Consider the following 20878-nt stretch of genomic DNA (forward strand, 5'->3'; position numbering starts at 1 on the left):
TTGAGCATCATGAAGCATGATGGTCTTCTCTATAACTTTCTTATCAGATTTTCTGTGATCCTAGTTGGCTGAAATTACTGTGAAATTTTGAGGTGTCAGTAGCTGCAAGTAGTTCAGGTTGATAGATCTGGAACAGATTTGGTGGCTTGGCAGTTTGGTAAGATTAAGTTGTGCAGAGCTGGGCTACTTATGTAGGAGAGTGTCTGGTGAGGGTGCTGAGCTTCTGTGTCTTCATGCAAAAAGGAGAATATTTCTTGCCAGTTCTGAGAAGGCTTCTATGTTATCAGCCCAAAACTGATTACCATGGGTAGAGTTGGCAGCCATTATTTTCTTTTGAGTTTAGTAGAGGAGCTGGGTCATTCTGAAAGAAAATGGGGTTTATGTACTGAAGCTGGTGGGATTTTGGGTGATGAGGAGAGCATATAAGGAACTTGCCTCCCCATTCTAACGATACCCCAGTTTTCAGTCCATAGTCTGATCTTACCTAAAAGGTCCAGCCATTATGCAGTCATGGAGCTGGACTATTACCCTTTATTCTTAATTAGATTTAGGCATATATCTTTCTTTTTAATATATTTATAATTATATATCTGATTGTTTTAGTTTGATTACCAAGAAAGGTTGACAAGTGTGTAAAAATAATCCTGTGATAAATAAATATTCTAATGATTATCCCCATGTAAATATGTTTGCTAAATTCATTGTTCAGCCATGAGTTTACTTAGCATATTTTGAACTTATTAAAGATGTGATTCTTAATTTTCAAAAGTAATTGCTATAGATTTTTAGAATGCTGGGGTTTAACACTGAATTAAGTTAGACTAGAAAAACACACGTTAGCTGTTAATTACAATTTTTAAACTGTCTTGTTCTCGCTTAATGTCTATGCTACTATAATCCATAATTTTTTACAACAGCCCTTAAGTAAAATTAGAAGTATCAGTAGTTTAAAGTTATTTAAAATTAATGTTAATCAACTCATCCAAACAAAATGTATAACATGAAAGCAATGTAGAGAACCTAGTGTTACATAAAATTGAATAAATTTGTTATCATAGTATATATGAAAAAATTAAACAATCAACATTAAATATTCAGCCTTATGTTGATTTTTTTCTTACTCGGCATTTCCCTTTTATTCTATTTTTTTAAAGAAGTGCTTAGTGTTTTGATAGATAGGAGCTTTCCTAGGAATATTAGATCTTATTTTTAATTTGATATGAAGTTAATTAAAATTCTGTTTGGTATATTAAACTGAATTAAGTTTTCACTTACATTTTATTTAGGCTTTTTTGTTTTTGTTTTTCTTTTTTTGGGGGGGGGCACACCTGGTGATGCTCAGGGGTTACTGGCTATGCACTCAGAAATCACTCCTGGCTTAGGGACCATATGGGACGCCAGAGATCAAACCACGGTCCGGCCTAGGCTAGCACGGGCAAGGCAAATGCCTTACTACTGTGCCACTGCTCCAGCCCATAATTTTATTTAGGTTTTTGTAAGAGATATTGGAAGAGACTGATTAAACTGTTTGTTGGCACTTGGTTAACTTAGGTGTAGAGCTGCCATAATAAGCCACATAATCAGAAGACTTTAAAGGTCAGTCTGCATATTGAAAATCACCTGAATTACACCACTCTGTTACAAATTTGTCTCTTATCTAATGTTTATTGCCATTGCCTTGCTATGATAAGATAAATATCTTTCTTTTTTAAAATTTAAACTGTATTTTAATATATGGAGAGATGATATATGGAGATGATATATTGAGAGATGATATATTGAGAGATGATATATCTTCTTGTAGATCAGAAATATAATATTGACTAAACTTTTTTCTTGAAATTTTTTATTGCATAATTAGTTCCAGAGAAAGGGTAGGATTTATGTTGTTATCAAACACATGCAATACTGTCAGCTTAAATATGAAAAGATGGGAAAAAACCACTAGGAAACAAATATTGTGTGAAGATAGAGCCATTTCAATTTATGAGGGTTTACTTAAAATAGCAAATTGAGTTAGAGCTTGTAAAAGCAACTAACATTTATGGTTGTTTGCTTTGCACTTCTGCTGTAGGTAAGTAAACATCTGACAGGTTTTAACCACTTTTTATTCTCATAATCGTGAATACTAAGCCATCTTGCTATCTTCATTGTATAAAGGAGGACTTGCTTTCTCAAAATCCCACTCTTAAATTATTCAGAGTGTGTTGGTAAATAGAAGGGCTAAGGCTACACTGTCTTGTTTAATTGAAGTGAAATTGGTTTTTAACATTATAGATGTTTCTAGTGCACAGCCTTGTAACTTAATATCAGTAGAGGCTTGCACTGTTTACCTCCAAAATTCTGGTTTCCTTCTCTTACTTTGCAATTGCTTGATTTACCTGTTTTATCCAATTTGCATTCCTCTTCCTTCTGTTTTTTATTTTTTTTAATAATCTGTAAGATTCGTCTTTTTTGACTTTTTATTTGTTTGTTTTGTTTTGTTTTTGGGTCACACCCGGTGACGCTCAGGGGTTACACCTGGCTATGCACTCAGAAATCGCTCCTAGCTTGGGGGACCTTATGGGATGCGGGTGTGGGGGTGGGGTGGGAAGAATTGAACCCAAGTTCTGAGTCAGCTACTTGCAAGGCAAAATTCCTTAACACTATGCTATCGCTCTGGCCCCAGACTTTTTCTTTTATTTAGTTTTTGAAACTATCACATATAAGTGAAAGCATAAGATTTTGAACTGTTATTTTTTTTGTCCCCCAATTCACAATACAGACCAGGCAAAGGGCCTGGGTTGAGGTGTATACGGGGTGCATTTACTGTACCTCCTCTTTCTCTACAATCAGTGTAAAGAACACAGCCTGTGGTAAGAATTGGGAGGCCTTATATTTTCTCTTTTTTTTTTGATTTTTTTAATATATATAAAGGTATCTATAAAATATATAATATATATATAAAATCCTCCACCAGTGCAACATTCCCCTGACCAATATCCCAAGTGTCATTCCTCTTCATCCCAAAAACTGTTATTTTTTTGAAATGTTTAAAATGACCTGAATTTGGGGTGACAAAAATCATGTTTTGCACGCGGGCATGTAATGTTCAATATCTGCCATCCCATCTTGGCCCCAGAGCCCAGGAGTGAGTTCTGAGCACAAGGGGTGGGGGGGGGGGGGAGAGAGAGAGAGAGAGAGAGAGAGAGAGAGAGAGAGAGAGGGAGGGAGGGAGGGAGGGAGGGAGGGAGGGAGGGAGGGAGGGAGGGAGGGAGGGAGAGGGAGGGAGGGAGGGAGGAGGGAGAGAGGGGAGAGAGGGGAAAGAGGAGAGAGATGGAAATCATAACACTAGATTAAAAACGAAAATGAATTGAGACAACTAATTTGAAAACATTAAAATAGCGTTATTTAAGTAGATTCATTGTTGTCATTACTGAAGTTCAGATCTCCACTGTGAACCAGGTGATAAAATGAAGAAATTCAAACTTACAACTGCATACTAAATTAAATTCATAACTTTTGTTTTGTTTTGTTTTGTTTTGTTTGGGGACCGTACTGGAAGTGTTCAGGGTTTGTTCCTGGTTCTGTACTCAGGGATTACTTCCAGTATGCTCCGTAAACCTTATGGATACCAGAGATTGAACCCGGATGAATCTCATGCAAAGCCTTGTCTTCTAACTTCATCGCTCTGGTCTTTCCTTACCAATTAAAAACTCAGAGCAGCCTTCTTTGTCTTTTTTCTTCGTTTGTTATTGTTTTGGGGCCATACACTTTGATGCTCCTGGTTCTGTACTCAGGAATTAACCCCTATTTTGGGGGCCATTTAGGACTCTAGGGAACAAACCAGGATGGGCCATATGCCGGGACAAGTGCCCTACCTGCTTTATTATCACTCTGACCCCTTATAATCATCTTCTCTTTTTCTTTTTTTTTTAAATTAATAAATTATACTTCTTTTTCTAAATCCTCAAGGCTCAAAATTTTGTTGATTTTATTAATAGCTTTCTCTTAAGTAATGCTGTGAAACTTTCATGAAAAATACTATAAAGCAGGTTGTCTCTTGGTAATACTCATGTATTATAGATTTTCAGTGTACCTTTATATTTTCTTCTTAAGTAACTACTGTTCATTATTCCTCAATGCAAAATTTATTTCTTCTTGATTTTACTTCCTTCCCTCACATAGTCAAGTTGCTCTCTTTGAACTGCCTATATTTAATGACTTTGTTTATATATGTATCAGAAAAAGTAAATTAAAAAAGGCATTTCATTTCATCATATGTCTTAGAGGAGGTAAGAGGCAGATGCTTTCGCTCTGCATCTGGGTCATTTAGCAGAAGGCTGGGGATGCTAAATTTGCATCTCATTACCTTTGTCTACTTTTAGAATTGTGTGCTTGGACCTTGTGGTCAGTTGGCAAACTTATGCATCCAAGGAATACTGTATTATTTGAGGTCATGTCAGTTTCAGTTGTCATACAATTCTCATTTGATCATTTTTTCTTATAGCACATCTAATGTATATTTTACCGTTGACTCTAGACTGTTGATTTCATGTCAGAAATTCATTGTGATATTAATTAATGGATTATAATGAACAACTTTAATAATTTATATTCTCTGTTTCCTGCTCTGACTTTAGGATAATATTTATACTTCTGTAAAATTAGAGTAGACATCTTCTCACAGATTTTTTATTGTTTTGTTGTGCACTAAGTTGAGATAAATCCTTGGTAATTGGATTGTGCTGTTGAATTAACACATTGAATTACTAGCTGTGAGCTACTTCATTTGTGGTTGCAGACAACAATAGGAGCATTTAGTTTCTACGATGTGAACATACATGTTTTCTGTTCAAGTGGGATAACATTGAATCATCTATACCTCATTTTCATTCCTTTTGTAAAGCAAAGTAAATATAAAATATTTACCACTCTCATTAAATAATCTTGAACATGATACTTTGTTTTGACGCCACATGTGGTGATGCTCAGAGTTTATTCCTGACTTTGTTGAGACCTCTCTTGATGGTACTAGGGGTCCATCTGTGGAATTGGGGATTAAACAGAGTCAGCTGGATGCAAGGTAAGACCCTAAATCTGTGTACTATCCCTCAGGACCATTTGATACTTTTTCTTGAGAATGTTTATTTTTAGCTTATTTCTCAAAGAAACGTATAAGAAATTTCAGAACTAAGAAATCAATATTACAATACCCTGTGTATTTTAGTCTGTACAGGTGTGAAATTTGCATATATTTTGATGACAACCTTCTTTGACTTGTTGTAATAGCAGTTTTTGCAGTCATGATGAGGGCAGTTTAAAGCAATGTAGTTTTATTTTTTTTTCTTGTATTGGATGTTTCAAGGATAGCTTCTATAGATCAGGGTGGTTTCTTTTAAACAAGTAGTCATTTATTTGTGAAGAAAGAAGTTCGTTTTTTCCACTTAACTTCTTCCTTAGACTTCATCAATTAGGTAAATAAGGAATCAAGGTAAATCAAACTAGTATAAATTATATGGAGTGAATCATATAATTGAAATTGGTCTTGAAATAGAAAGGGTAACACAATGCCCTGATTAATACCCTGAAGACATGAGATTCAATAATGTCAAGAAAAATGAAGAGCAAAAATTAGACATGGAGACTGGAGAGATGGCACAAGCAGTAAGGCTAGCCTAGGAGAGATCCCCTGGCGTCTCATATGGTCCCCAAACCAGGAGCGATTTCTGAGCTCATAGCCAGAAATAACCTATGAACATCACTGGTATAGCCCCAAAAAACAAAAAAATAAAATAAAATTAAGACATGGGATGGATTGGGAAATAGAATCAACATATCTAGATGCAATAGACAGCCTTTTATTCCCAAATTTGGTTTCCTTTGTAAATATGCCTAGACCATTTCCTCTTCAAACCATATGTCCTAACACTTACTAATGAAATTACTTGAACTATTGTGGGATAATAAGAACAACTAGAAATATATCTTAAACAGTATATAAAAATCCATTTTAATTTGGTACTTAAGTCTTTAAGCCTTGCTTACCCTATTCATTTGAACCTAGTCATAGAGGACCCAGCATTTTATGCTTTAATTCTCAAGTCTAAAACAATAGCCAAGAATAACCAAATTTAAAAAAAAATGTAAGAGGGAAAGTTTGTAATGTGAAAAAGAGGGACCAAAATAAATTAAACTACTACTAATAAAATGGCAATGGAGGCAACATTATAAAAATAAATATGAGATTTCCTGATGAAAATAATTACAACCCCTGAGTGCTGCCGGGTGTGACCCCTCTCCCCAAAAAAGAAAATAATTACAAAAAGGTAAGTTATATGGAAAAAGTAAACAGGAACAATTTCTAGAAAGATTTTCAAATTGATTATTATTATTTTAATTCATTTAATTTTTTGTTTTGGGGCTACAGCAGTGCTCAGGGTTTTCTTCTGGCTATCAGGGGATCACTCTTAATGGGGTTGGGGGTCACACTTGGCAATGCTCAGGGCTTATTCTTGGCTCTGCATGCAGAAATCACTCCTGGAGATACTCTAGGAATGATATTGGATATTGGAATCACTCCTGATAAACTAGATTGACTACTTGCAATACTACTGAGCACTTACTGCTCTATTATTTCTCTAGCCATTTCAAATAGTTTAAGATAAATTTATTCTTTTATTTATTTTATTTTTGGATTTTTTTTGGGGGGTCACACCCGGCGGTGCTCAGGGGTTACTCCTGGCTGTCTGTTCAGAAATAGCTCCTGGCAGACACGGGGGACCATATGGGATACTGGGATTCGAACCAACCACCTTTTGGTCCTGGATCAGCTGCTTGCAAGGCAAACGCCGCTGTGCTATCTCTCTGGGCCCAAATGTATTCTTTTAAATATAAAAAAATTTCAATACTTTAACCGAGAGAAAATGGCGCATTATGAGTTGCAGCAAGTTTCTCCAAGTGTCACTGACATATTAAGTAATTAACAGCATAATAATTATACTTATGAAAGAAAATTTCTTGCATAGAAAATTTCATATCCTTTTAATATCAATCAAATCAAAGGATGGAATAAAGACATATATAAAACTAAAGGTAATTTCCTCATATGTAGAAATATCTTTGAAAATTTCCTGAAGTAGAACCACAGCTAAGTATAATGGTGAGATATAGAAAAATACCATGTAATTATGAAGGCAAGTGATTCATATTGCTTTGATCTGGCATTAATATAAAATATGGAGGACTTTAGCTGCTGGCATGCTGTGGAACATAAATGGGATATTATAGAACATTTAATGCTCAAGAAATATTTGATAATATGAATAAAAATGGTAAAAAAAGCCAAAAGTATAAAACTTAGGAAAAATATTCAAAGAATTATAGAACATTGATTAGCAGGAAGATTAACAATATTTTATATTAATTAAATATAAGTAACACTGCTGATTTTAAACTTCCAATATCAATTTTACTTTAAGAATAAATGGACTCTTTTTTTCTTGCAGTAGAAAGTCTTTGTTTCCTAGTTTTATACAGCAAAGGTGTTAATTGATTTTATAACAAGGGTCCTGTGTTTCCTTCAGATTCTTGCTTTTCCTTGTATTTAATTAAACTGACCACTCAAATCACAATCATGCCTCTTTAGTTTTATTTAATATGGAATAATCACTTACCTAATCAGTTGTTTGGATGTAATTTTTTCATTATTCTTACCCTTATTTTCTTGAAATTAAAATAGATTTGTCTAAGAAAAAATGCAATGCATATTAGCACGCATATTAGCAGATGCTTCTTTGAAAGATCATATTGCCATTCCCTTCTGTTATCCTATATATTTATATGGCACTGAATTAAAATATAAAGTAACTTTTAATTAATGGTTTTAAGGCTATGATTATTATTTTTCTAAATATATTTTATTAAATTATACTTCTTATGTAATTATTTGATGTATCTGCAAAGTCACAGAACAGCCTATAAAGGAAGAACATTTTGATTTAACAAAGGTGTAAAGATATTATCATCTTAGATTTGCAGCTTCCAGTGAAGTCCTTACTGCTCATTATTTGGACTGAAACTTTGAACTTTATTATAACTAATCATAAATAGGCATTTTTAAAGTTTCTAATGAATGTAAGCACACATTCGAATCTCTCAGATTTGAAAAATCTGCTGGTTGTTAGAATTCTATTCCTTTTGCCTGAGCTTTTAAAAAATATTAATATCAGCTCAGCTAACTAGAAAGTTACAAGTTTCTCTAGATAGGTGATAATGATGAGATAGATATGAGAGACAGAGAAAAGAATCAGATCTTACACATTCTCCTCATAGTTGAGGATATGTGCAACAAAAATGCAGAATATTGAATCACTGAATCACTTTTTGAATTAGATGATATGATAAAAAAAACTGTGCTTTTGTGACATGGAAGAATAGGGTATTCTGAAATAACAAAAAACTAATTAACAATGAGGGTTCTTTAAAATTGTGACTAGTATACACTTATTCATTTGGGTCACTTTTTTTTCTCTTTGCTGTGTACTCCAGTTTTTTGACAGTGAATTCATGACAGTCAGATCTTCTTTTGCTTAGTACCTCGACTGGTTTGATAAATCACTTTTCCATTAAGTTTTTGTTAATTTTATTGAAATATGAAGTTCCTGACAGTTATAGAATCTTTACTAGTTGAATTACTCTTACGATTCTAAGATAAAGAAAATGTGGAAATTTAAGTTTGGAAGAAGAAATGGGGCATGCGATTTTTGAAGACACCAATTTTAGAATAAAATGCCTGCATAAATGCAGGTCAATATTCTGACTCATCCAATTCCGATCAGAATTACAAAGGATAGTTACATTGCGTCCCTGGATTATTTCTTTTTCTCATCTTTAAAATGGGGTTTAATTTAAAAGTTGTTTTAACACCGATATACAACACAAGTCCTAAATGCCATAAGGTACTCTTTTAAGAGCTTATATATTAAATTTTGTGGTTCTCATAGTACTAAGATATCGGTATTTATTTTCATCCACCTAGTAAATGTTAAATATAGTTTCTTGACATTTGAAGTGAAAGTGTAAGTACTGTATTTGTTATTGTGTTTTGTACTTAGTGATGTTCAACGAATGGTTTCTGTGATGACTAGATCTCTTCCAGATCCTCTATTAACATTTAGTATGATATGTGCCTAATAAATCTGCTTAATTTATTTCCTGGATAAATGAACAGATTTGGAGAATTAGAGTAGTAACTGTAAAATTGGTTCCAGGGTATGATAAATAATTAAATAAAAATATGATATGATTAAAGCTGTGATAAAGATAAGCAATAAAACTATTACCAAAATAATAGAAATTTAGTAGTATTGTACCAATTGTTGATAGAGCTTAATGCTGAAAAGTGCATTCGAGTTAGAAAAAGGGTGGTAAGCATTTTCTGTTCCTTTATCTTTATTTGTCAAATTATAGTGTCAGTGAGGGTTTTATTTGGCTTCTTTAGTTAAGTTGAACAGTCATACTTTGTTTTCCCCTTAGTGTTTTGATCAGCTTTGGTTATATTTTTATTGTGGATGATCATTAAATACATTGAAAGATGAATGCTGTCTAGCATGTATAGATTTGGAAGTAGTAAAGATAGCCAGTATATTATCATTCTTGCCTTATTTCCTGAATAAAAAAGGAAACATTATTTTGTTCCTTAAAGACATAGACTTATTTATAGTATGTGATGTGTCTTTTAATTAACTTTTACAAATACTTAATTGAAGTTTTTATATCTTTATTCAGAACATTTTATTGGAAATAATAGATTTAATTTTTTCTCGTTTAGAAATGTATATATTCCAATTATCTTTTCCTATCAAATGAGTAAAATACATTGTTTTGAACACTGATATCGTATTTCTTTCATAACAATTGGCACAAATAATTATAGCACATCAATTAATAATCTACTGGTGGGAATCTAATGATATATCATGCTGCTTTTTATTTATTTCTGAATCATTTGCAGACTGTTGAAGTGTACCAAGATTAGCTGTTAGTTATAAACTATGACTTCCTCAACACTAAAATGTGTTCATTAATAGAATAATCTTTTACATTATAAAACCACGTTTGTTGAGTAAGGTATGAGATATAGGTTTTTAAAAATATATGTACATGGGGCTGGAGCTGTGGCACAGGCAGTAGTGCATCTTCCTTGCACTCGCTTACTTAGGACAGACCACGGTTTAATCCCCCTACATCCCATATGGTCCTCACACCAAGAGCGATTTCGAGCACATAGCTAGGAGTAACTTCTGAGCATCACTGGGTGTGTCCCAAAAACAAAATAAAAATTTACTTATCTATTTTTAAGAAAATAAATTAGTTTTTGGAGCAATGTTGTGGTAGTGAGTAGGGCACTTGCTCATGGCTGAAGTAAATTCAATACCCAGTATGATTCCCTGGTACCATCGGACATGATCTCTGAGTGCAGAGTAAGGAGTGATAGCTATGCATTAAGATATTTGAACTCTGTGGAAAATAATGTGAAAAATTCTTAATAAATAAGTATAGCTTCCATATGATCCAGTAATTCTAATTTTTTATTTTCCTAAGAATACAAAGGTACTAATTTAAAACTATGTATGCAAGGAATACAATATTTGTGTTCATAATAGCCCTACTTATTATTGTCAAGATCCAAATGCCAATAATAGATATATAGAGTAAAACACTGTGGTATATCTTCAGTGTGAATACTGTTCAATTGTGACAACAGATGAAATTGCCTTTTGCTACAACTTGGACGGATGGGAGGGTGTTGTGTGATGGAAATTAGAAGAAGAACAAAAATTGGGTGATCACAAAAAAAAAAAAGAAAGAATGGGCTATGAAAATAAACCCTAGTCTCTTATCAATAGAACTGAGATTACTAAGGACAGAGAAGGGAACCCATTACACTGGGAATGCGGGGTGGCTTAAGACTGATATATGAACACTGATGGAAGATTGTTGGCATGTTAGTGGTGTTGATGAAGCTGCCATAATTTTGTACAACAATCTATAAACATTAGCACTGGTTTACATTGAATTACCTCAATAATTAAATAAAAGATCCATTTAATAAAAATACACATGCATATCATATATGCATATGAAGATTATATATGCAGTTTTTATATATGCAGATTACAGAAATGCTTTCATATTAATGAGAATAGTGTAATAACCTTTTCTTCCTTCCCAATTGTGATTAAAATACTCTACTCCATTTAAGTGTAGCACTGAAGGTCAGGAATGTTGCACATTGGTAAAGCACATGCTTTTGGTTCCTGAGACCTTGAGTTTAATCATTGGCATCACAAAATTATAGAAGAAAATAATACAATGATAGATTCTTAACTTAGTTGATTAATATTCCTACTACTTCCCATCTTGAAGATTTGTGTGTCATCTGATTCTATCTGGAAGTGATTACAAGGAAATTTTTATTATCTTGTAAAATATTTCGATATAATAAATTTAAAAATAACCTACTGATAATTTCAGAATTTTGCATTGGTTTAACCATTTTTTTTATTTTTGCACTTGTCTGCTACTGTATTATATTACATGTAGTAATTTTATAGTGATAAATATGCTTATATTTTCCTTTACACCTACTATTTGAACAGTTTTCACATATTTAACAAGAACATTGGAAGATAGTAATTTACAAAATATATTCTTCATAATTATAAATATTAAAACAAGCTTTAGAAATATTTAACAATATGATTGATTTTGCATGTATTTTTGACTAACTTTAAATCATAAGTATTTCTTGATTTGTAAGAAACGGCTGATAACTGTTATCTCCATATTTGCATTTGAGTATACATTTGGATCTGTGAGTATGTTGTTTTATGCCATATTCAGCAGTTTTAAGGTCTTACTACAAGTTTGTGTTCAGGGATCACTCCTGATAGGTTTGGGGGACTGAATATCCATATCCAGGTGGGACATATATAAGGCAAGCATCCTAACTTACTGACTAGCTCTCTGGACCTAATCCTTGGATCTTTTAAAATATGGATCTTCACACTCTTGTGCATAGATGTCACTAAAATAAACATGTCAGTAATTTAAAATATATTCTTGACTTTTTCTTTAATTTTTTAGACCAAATTTGGATTTTCTCTCTTTTTTGTTTACGTTCCTATCTTAAACCTTTAAATTTAATTGTTCTTTGTGATGCTCAGGGGTTACTCCTGACTCTGGACTCATTAATTACTCTTGGTAGTGCCTGTAGGACCATCCTGAGGATCGAATCAGGGAAGATTGTGTGTATAGAAAGTACCCTACGCATTGTACTCTCACTCTAGCTATATTTAAAATTATTTTAATATACCTTTCTATTAGGTTTAAATCAGGAGTTTTGAATTTTAGCCTGCCTTAAATATAGCCTTTAACAAATCCTTTCACTTATGCTATCTCACCATTCTTTAAAGCACACTAAAATCCCCACACATAGTAATTTTTGAAATGATGTTATTTCTGTATATCAGATATATGTGTGTGTGCATATCAGATATATGTGTGTGTGTATTTTCAGAGTGTATACCCAGGGTCTCATATATTAGTTATACTTCAGCTAATTTTTCTATTCCCATATTTTTATTATTAATTTAATGTGTTTTTTTATGTATGTGCCCTAAATAGTGCACAGAGGTCCCAGTGTCACTCAGTCATAATTAGCCAAGTAGGCCAGAAGATTCAGTGCCAGAGCTGAAAAATACAATACTGCTTGTGAGGACCTGTAGTACTGGGTACCTGTCCTAGGGAGTTAATATGGCTTGGGGTAAATATGAATCCAGCACATCATATTATCCCCAATTTATGTACTACCTTTCTTTTCTGACCAATTTTTTTTATTGTTTTTACGTACATATTTATTATTTACCACAGAAAATATTAGTAATAATTATTTGATTTTTGGGTCACATCCGGCAGTGCTCAGGGGTTACTCCTTGCTTTGAGCGAAGGTATCGCTCCTGCCAGGCTCGGGGTACCAAATGGGATGCATAGATTCGAACCTCAGTTCGTCCTGAATCGGTTGCATGCAAGGCCAGTGCCCTACTGTTTTGCTATCTCCCTGGCCCCAGAAAATAATTATTTTGTAATATTAATCAAGTTGTATTGTGTGAGTCTGTATTTAGTATTCCATGTGCTTTAAATTAGCCAAAGAGCTACATCCCTCAAAGTTTATGTGTAATTATTTACCAGTAAAATCTCATTTTATATAAAGTGCATTTCATTGTCATATGACATTAATCATGCTTAAGAAGTCTATATACATAATCAGTTAGGCTAGGCAGTAGTTTTGGGATCAACTTTGTTTAAGGCACTATTTTACTGAGAATCAGTTGCTTCACAAAGTTCATTAAGAGGCAGAAACGTGTACAATTTTCAACCGTCGGTTCTAGTTCACTATATGTTATTATTGAATGTGGTTGCAAAGATGAAACCGTAAGGTTCACTTGACAAAATCAATTCCCCCCCCACCATGTTTTGTGCTTTCTGTCAAGTCTCTGTCTTACTATCAAAAAGATGATTTGTCTCATCTTCTGAAAATTATTTTCTTACTCAGAGTTGAACATCTATAAACAGAGCTACATATTTTCTTAAAGCCATGCTTTTATGTTAAAATAGATCTTATACTATGAACACTTATATCTAATCTTATATTAACAATATGACAATCTTGTGAGTGATGAATATATTAGTATAAATGGTTGTGTTAGACGATTTAATTTTTTATGTGATCAGAAAAAAGAAAAATGCTGTGCTGTTTATTGCTGTGTTTATAGGAAAACATGTGCCCTATTTTCTCATTTACCAATGTTGTAATGGCTTCAAGACTTCAAGGACACTGAGATTCCTTAGCAGGTAGAATTTTGATGTGATGACATGCTTGGCTGGTTGTCGCTCAAAGGACCTAAGAAATCTTACATCGCATCAACATACTTATACTAAGGAATGAAATTAACACTGCATACCAATTGGACAGTTCCTACAGATTACTTTTACAACCCAGATTTACTTTTTTGTATTTATTAAAAACAATTAATTTCTAACTCTTGCTGACATAGATCTAGATATTCTTTTGCAAGGACAAGTATGTTTGTCAGAGTAACCCAACACCAACAACATCAAAAGGACAGGAAACAAAGGAATATTGTATTCCTAGATCGGTGATATGTTGTGGTTAGTCTATTTCTTCTCTTTTTAAGCACCTGCATTTCTGAGTCATGCTGATTCTTGGACTGCTTTACTGACCTTGGATATTAGTGCTGTTAAAGCTGAAGAGGAGGATAGAGCTTTCTTTTTCTTTTGCATTGGGTCTCAGGTGTGAGATTTGGTTTCTGGCATTTGGTCTCTGACCCTACAATTATATTTTTCTTTGAAATGGAACTAAACAAGGAGTCATTTCTCTTATAGATGTTCATGTAGCATCAATTCAAAAGTAAAAAGTTTTAATAATTCAATGAGCTGAATGCCCTGTTTTTTCTTTGCCTTAATTGTAGATATGTATAAATCTTTAACTGCTTTCATAGTTTATCTAATCCAAAAAGTCAGTCCAACAGTGTTCTTTTGTGCTGTACCTAGCAAAATGTCTTACATAATTAAATCCTTACTACATGCATTTAATTTGATTTTACATGTACAGATAGGTCCCATGGGCTTTCCAGAGCTGTAAGACACTACTTTGGAAAATGATGCAGTTTGAAAGGATTTAAATCAGACAATTTTTTTTATCTTTGTTATTGTTATTGTTGGTATATTTCAAAATGCCTTTCCACATCATAATGTCTTCCTGTGATTTTTTCCCTTAAAATTCATTGCTAGTCCAAGATTGGACAATGTTTATATTTATATTTCTTATTAAACTCATTGATATTTGAACTATAATTATATGCTCTTTCTTCCTGAGTGACTCAATAGGTCCGCCCCCCATTTATAAAAATTTGGAACTTAGGCTCGTTTCAAGAGTTGTAAGACACAGTTTAAAAATGAAAGAAAACTTGTAATTCTTGCAGTTAAAGTTAAAGAGTACCTTATGGCTACTCTAAACCCAAGCATGACATGCTTTTATTTTTTAAATTAATTTACCTACACCCCCATCCTGTAGTCCATTATGTACTTACTCCACTTTGGAAATAGAGGAATATCTTTAAATACAGTTTGAGTTTATAACTTTCTGGTGTACAGATATGACTTCTATGAAAATTCTAGAAATTGAATTTCAATTTAATTGGTTTCTAACTAGGACTGTATAAATGTGTCCCAAATGACGTTTACAGTTTTATATCTCATCTTAACCTCCCTTCTAATAGAATTTTCAAATTCACTAAATTATTACTTCTCTGTTGCTTGACATATCATAGATGCCCGTCAAAGTTTCTTTGTTTATGCTGCTTGATAATATTCAACTGCTCTCTTCTTGTTTCAAATATCTCCTTAATGATGCATCTCCTTAAATGATTTCTCTTACCTCCAAGGGAAAATTATTCTATTATTTTTGTCCCAAGTTATTGGTTGTTAACTTACATTAGCATAGCTAACTGTATTTTCATCTGTCTCTAGTATAAGCTTTTTCACAGTGGAGGCGTCACATTTCTCATTGTTCTCCAGGGGACCCCCAAAATCTCTAACATAACTGTTCATTCAATAAATGTCTCGAAAAATTGTTATTGATTCAGTAGGATAAAAGTCTATGGACTTAATTATGTATTGAATGATCCATTATATGACTACTGGTATCTTTTTGTAGAATGTGATGTGGTTATAAAAATATTAATATCACATAATGCATTTCAAGGATAACCCAATTTATCAAAAATACTATGTTCAAGAGAGTGTTTAAAACCAACTCCATCAGCTATCTAATGCATTTGTGGAGAATGGACATGCTACATCTTATTTTCATAGACATTTAAATTTAGGCACTTCTGGTTTACAAAGGTGTCCATAACAGAGTTTCAGATACAGTTTTCATCACTAATTTCAACACCAGTGTCTATGTGTCTCCACAAGTGAACCCAGGTTCCATTCCACTCCCCAGTAGTATATAGAATATCATGACAAGGGAATGCAAACTATCAAAGGTAGGAACACCATTGATCCAACATTTTATATAATCCAGGGAAGTATAGAAATGGAGGAGGGAGTAAGAAGAGATGAGTGGAAGGTGACAGAGGAACAAGGGTAAGGGTTCTTGGATACATTGATGATATATAAGTGTAGTATATGTATCTATCTAATCTACTTTGAACTGTTCCTTAGGCTGCTAAGAGAGTTTATTTATTTATTTTTATTTTAAAATATTCACAATAAGAAGGCTTTCATTGTAACAAGCTTATAAATTTGATTTTCTTTAACTTTTTTTTGTTGATATCAATTTGTCTTTGTGTACTGCTTTGTAGGAGCATAAAAATAAATTAACTCTGCCATTTTGTCAGTTCTTCACACAAATAACATTCAGACTTTTACTATATACTTTATTTCATAGAATGACTGGTCCACTCACACAAACACATACATGCATGCTAGTGTGTTAGCACACCTATCAGCAACTAGACTTAGAATTAACTTTCATAGAGGTAGAGTCAGACTTAAGAACTGTGTTTATTATATAAGCCATTCACAGTATGATATGTAATACATGCTCAAATAAGTAATTATATAAATATATATCAATGAATGTTGATGACTCATTTATGCATTATATTTTCATATTGAGCTTTTCTAGGCCATATTAAGTACTACAGGTTTTGTACAGCTTTGACTTCATCCTTTCAGTCGTAGTATATAGTTTTCTCAGATTATAGAAAGTAAAATAGTTTGATCTCTTGATGGGGATGTCATAATTGAGTGCATAAGAGCATGCTGGGTGATGTGATGACCCTCTTTGGAATCAGCCTGCCACACTGTATATTTGGTTAGTATAGGGACGAATACATTTTAATCAAGTTTAATTTATTATCAGAGAAAATAAATTCAATATGGTAAGTTTAAATTGGCAATGATATTAAGATTGCATAAAGAGTGACATAAAGCTTGAAACTTGGGCCAGAGAGATAGCATGGAGGTAAGGCATTTATGCAAAAGGTTGGTGGTTCGAATCCCGGCATTCCATATGGTCCCCTGAGCATGCCAGGAGCGATTTCTGAGCATAGAGTCAGGAGTAACCCCCGAGTGTTGCCGGGTGTGACCCAAAAACCACCACCCCCCCAAAAAAAAGTTAAAAAAAGATTTGGGGCCCGTGAGGTGGCGCTAGAGGTAAGGTGTCTCTGCCTTGCCAGTGCTAGCCTAGGACGGACCGCAGTTCGATCCCCCAGCGTCCCATATGGTCCCCCAAGCCAGGAGCGACTTCTGAGTGCATAGCCAGGAGTAACCCCTGAGCGTTAACAGGTGTGGCCAAAAAAAACCACACACACACACAAAAAAGCTTGAAACTTAATTCACATACTCTATGTAAATTTAATCACATGCTAACAGCATATTTCTAATTTTAATTTTAGTATTTGAAAGTTTTAAGTTTCAGGAGATAGCTTAAAGCCTGGAGTAGTACAAGTTTTGAATGTGGGAGACATGGGAATTTATTCTGGGTACCACATAGTACCCTGAAAACTCTGAGGTTGATCCAGGTGTAGAGCTCAGAAGTAGCTTTGGAGCATTATTGGTGTGATCAATTCCAGCCCACCAAGGGAGAAAAGGCCTTGTTATAAATTTAATGACTAGTAAAATTTTGTTTTAAATAACGATTTTTAAAAATATTTTTGTTTTTAATTTTTTGCTTCTAATTTTTAAATAACTGAATTTTGTTTTAAATAACTATATGGTCTTTAGTTTTTTGTATGTTTGTTTGTTTTTGGGAAACATCCAATGACACTCAGGGGTTACTCATGGCTATGTGCTCAGAAATCACTCCTGGCTCGGGGGACCATTTAGGATGCTGAGGATCGAACCTAGGTCCTTCCTGGGTCTGCCGCGTGCAAGGCAAACTCCCTCCTGCTGTGCTATTGCTCCAGCCCTGGTCTTTAGTTTTTAGAAATTAATATTTAAGATGTACTTTTAAAAATTTTATAAATTAAATTTAAATTAAAAAATAATCTTTTACACACTAAATATAATTAAAATGCTACATATCTTTCTCTACTTGAGTAATTTTTAATGTTTATTTCCCAAATATTAATTCTTTATTCTAAAGTTTTTCACATTTAAAATATTTAAGTATGATTTGACTGCATTCTAATATGTGGTTTATATATTTTATTGTCTATCCATCTAATAATGTGTATTAACCATATAATCATTATAAATAATATTTAGTGTATACATCTAATGAGATGAGTGTTTTTATCTACCAGAATATGAAGTTTCACATTGTTAATATAAATTTGACAATACACATCTGTAAGGCTATTAGGAACCTTGGATTCTTGTAGCTCTCCTAAGAGTCAAAGATTTAAAATAAAGTCAGAGCCACTATTGACTATATTTTCAGCAGGAAATGACAAAAAATGCTTAAGGAATTTGGGTGAGAGAGATATTAGGGAGGCAATTAGCAAGTCCAATTGCAATGCATAAGAAAATATGTTTATTAATATGATTATGACATTCCATGCCATTAATTATTATACATTTCATATATATTATTTTGCAGAATTTTGACTACCATTTTAACTAATATTAATCCTGAATGCCTTGGGTTGTGCCACCCTTACTCCTTTGCTGTTGATTACATAGTACTTGGGGGATAATTCACTGCTAGGAACTAATCCTGGATCTCTTATTTGTGTAGTCTGTGCTCAGTCCATTGAGCTATATAGCTGATCCTTTAAGATTAGAATTTTTTTTATTTTGGGGTCTTATTTTTTGTTTTTGATCATACCTAACCATACTTTGGTTCACTTCTAACATTGCTCAAGGGATTGTGCATTCCAGGGATTAAAACCAGTGCTCCTACAAGCAAAGCAGCATGTATACTAAGTCTTCACTTGTTACTTTTGTTTGTTTGTTTGTTTTGGGTCACACCCAGTAGCAGTCAGGGGTTACTCCTGGCTGTATGTTCAGAAATTGCTTCTGGCAGACTCAGGGGGACTATATGGGATGCCAGGATTCGAACCACTGTTCTTTTGCATGCAAGGTAAACACCTTACCTCCATACTATCTCTCCGGCCCCTTCACTTGTTACTTTTACTCTCTGAGATTTTATTTTGTTTTGGACCCTCACCAACTTTACAAAAAGAGACTGATAAATGTTTAGAACACATTTTATTTTTAATGTATTTTACTAAAAAATTAAAATAAAAACAAAATAAACCTAGTACCAGTATAAATTAAGAAATAGATCTCAGCTGCTCTCTTGTAGATATATGGAGATGGTGGGTATAAAAGTTTTCAATATGGAGTGCCACAAGGCATGCATACTGTGAATAAACAAAGACAAAAGTATCCAGGATCTTAGGTAAGGCATCACCCAGGCATGCTACCATGATGTATATAGACTGGACATAGAATTATAGGATGTAAGTTGCTAATGAAATAATGTACAGTGTACAGGAGACCGTGATTTTTTCCATGGTTTTATATTTTAGAATTATATAATTGTATGATCAAGTACTTACAGTACATTGAGATTAATGTTTTATAAATGCCTGGTGTGGGAAAACTAGAGAAATAGGAGGGGAAGGGAGAGGGAGATGTGAGAGAGAGAATAAAGTAGGAGAGAGAAGGAAGATGGAATGGGAAGAGGATTGAGAGAAGAGAGAGGGAGGGAGAGAATGGGTTATTAGTGGTGACGTTAGTGGTTATAGATCACTAGCCTGCTTTGATATCTAGGAAAATAGAGGAGTATATAAAAAGACTGTTGATTTTCTTAAACATCTGAGTAGAAACAAATTGGGTAGCAACCAAAAAACATAAGACTGAATCTCTGAGTTAATCTAACTTCATGATCTGACAGAGTAACAATTGAAATATGAGGTCAAGCATACAGTTCATGTATTTTCACTAAATTCAAGTTTAGTTTTAGTACTACATGACATTCTAATCAGCTAATAAATACAATGTTTTCTGGTGAAACTGAGAGGTAACTTATTTGTCATTGAATATGTCATTGTTATGGGAAAACAAGTGAAAGTTTAGCAGAGTTTATTGCTGTTTATACTCCATATTTGTATTAATAGCATTTATTTAAAAAGGAATTTACAAATGAGGAAAGTGTGGTAAAATTTTTTTAAATCCAAAATGAGGGGCCAGAGCAATTACACAGTGGTTAGGGCATTTGCCTTGCACTCTATCAGTCGGGTTCTGTCCTTAGCATCCTTATGGTCCCCTGAGTAATTTCTGAATGCAGAACCACGAGTAACCACTGAGCCCATCAAGTGTAGTTCCAAGACAAAACATAATAAAGCAAGCAAAAATCCAGAATTAATAAAGTAACTAAAAGGTAAATTAATCTAAAATTTATAAAAATAACTAATTTTAAAATGCTAGTTAGGAACATTAGCTAGGGGTCGGAGCGGTGTCGTGAGCCATAGGGTATCTGCCTTGTGCACACTAGGCTAGGATGTACTGCGGTTTGGTTCGTTCCCCTGGCGTCCCATATGGTCCCTCAAGCCAGGAGCGATTTCTGAGTGAATAGCCAGGAGTAACCCCTGAGCATCATCGTGTTTGCCCACCCCCCAAAAAAAAGGAATATTAGCTAGTGCAATAAAATCTTGAGTGGTGTAGCAAGTACACTCACATATAATATCTGGTATATTCTGAAGACTGAACACAACAACGATGGATAGCAACCTCTAGTCTAGAACCTAGATACTCTATCCTAGCCCCTGACCTATATAACCTGCGCAAATATCAA

General features: G+C 33.6%; 1 protein-coding gene and 1 non-coding gene across 2 annotated transcripts in view; one reads left to right on the top strand and one right to left on the bottom strand.

The window, feature by feature from the left end:
• Positions 1-20878, top strand: part of GALNT13 (polypeptide N-acetylgalactosaminyltransferase 13) — a 623731-nt gene that overhangs the window by 6406 nt on the left and 596447 nt on the right. The gene's annotated exons all lie outside the window — the stretch shown is intronic.
• LOC126010041 (small nucleolar RNA SNORA51) lies at positions 2740-2872 on the bottom strand. The gene has a single exon (XR_007496181.1). It is a non-coding gene; the product is annotated as a small nucleolar RNA SNORA51 (small nucleolar RNA).

Source organism: Suncus etruscus, chromosome 5, assembly GCF_024139225.1.
Source record: "Suncus etruscus isolate mSunEtr1 chromosome 5, mSunEtr1.pri.cur, whole genome shotgun sequence".
NCBI lineage: Eukaryota > Metazoa > Chordata > Mammalia > Eulipotyphla > Soricidae > Suncus > Suncus etruscus.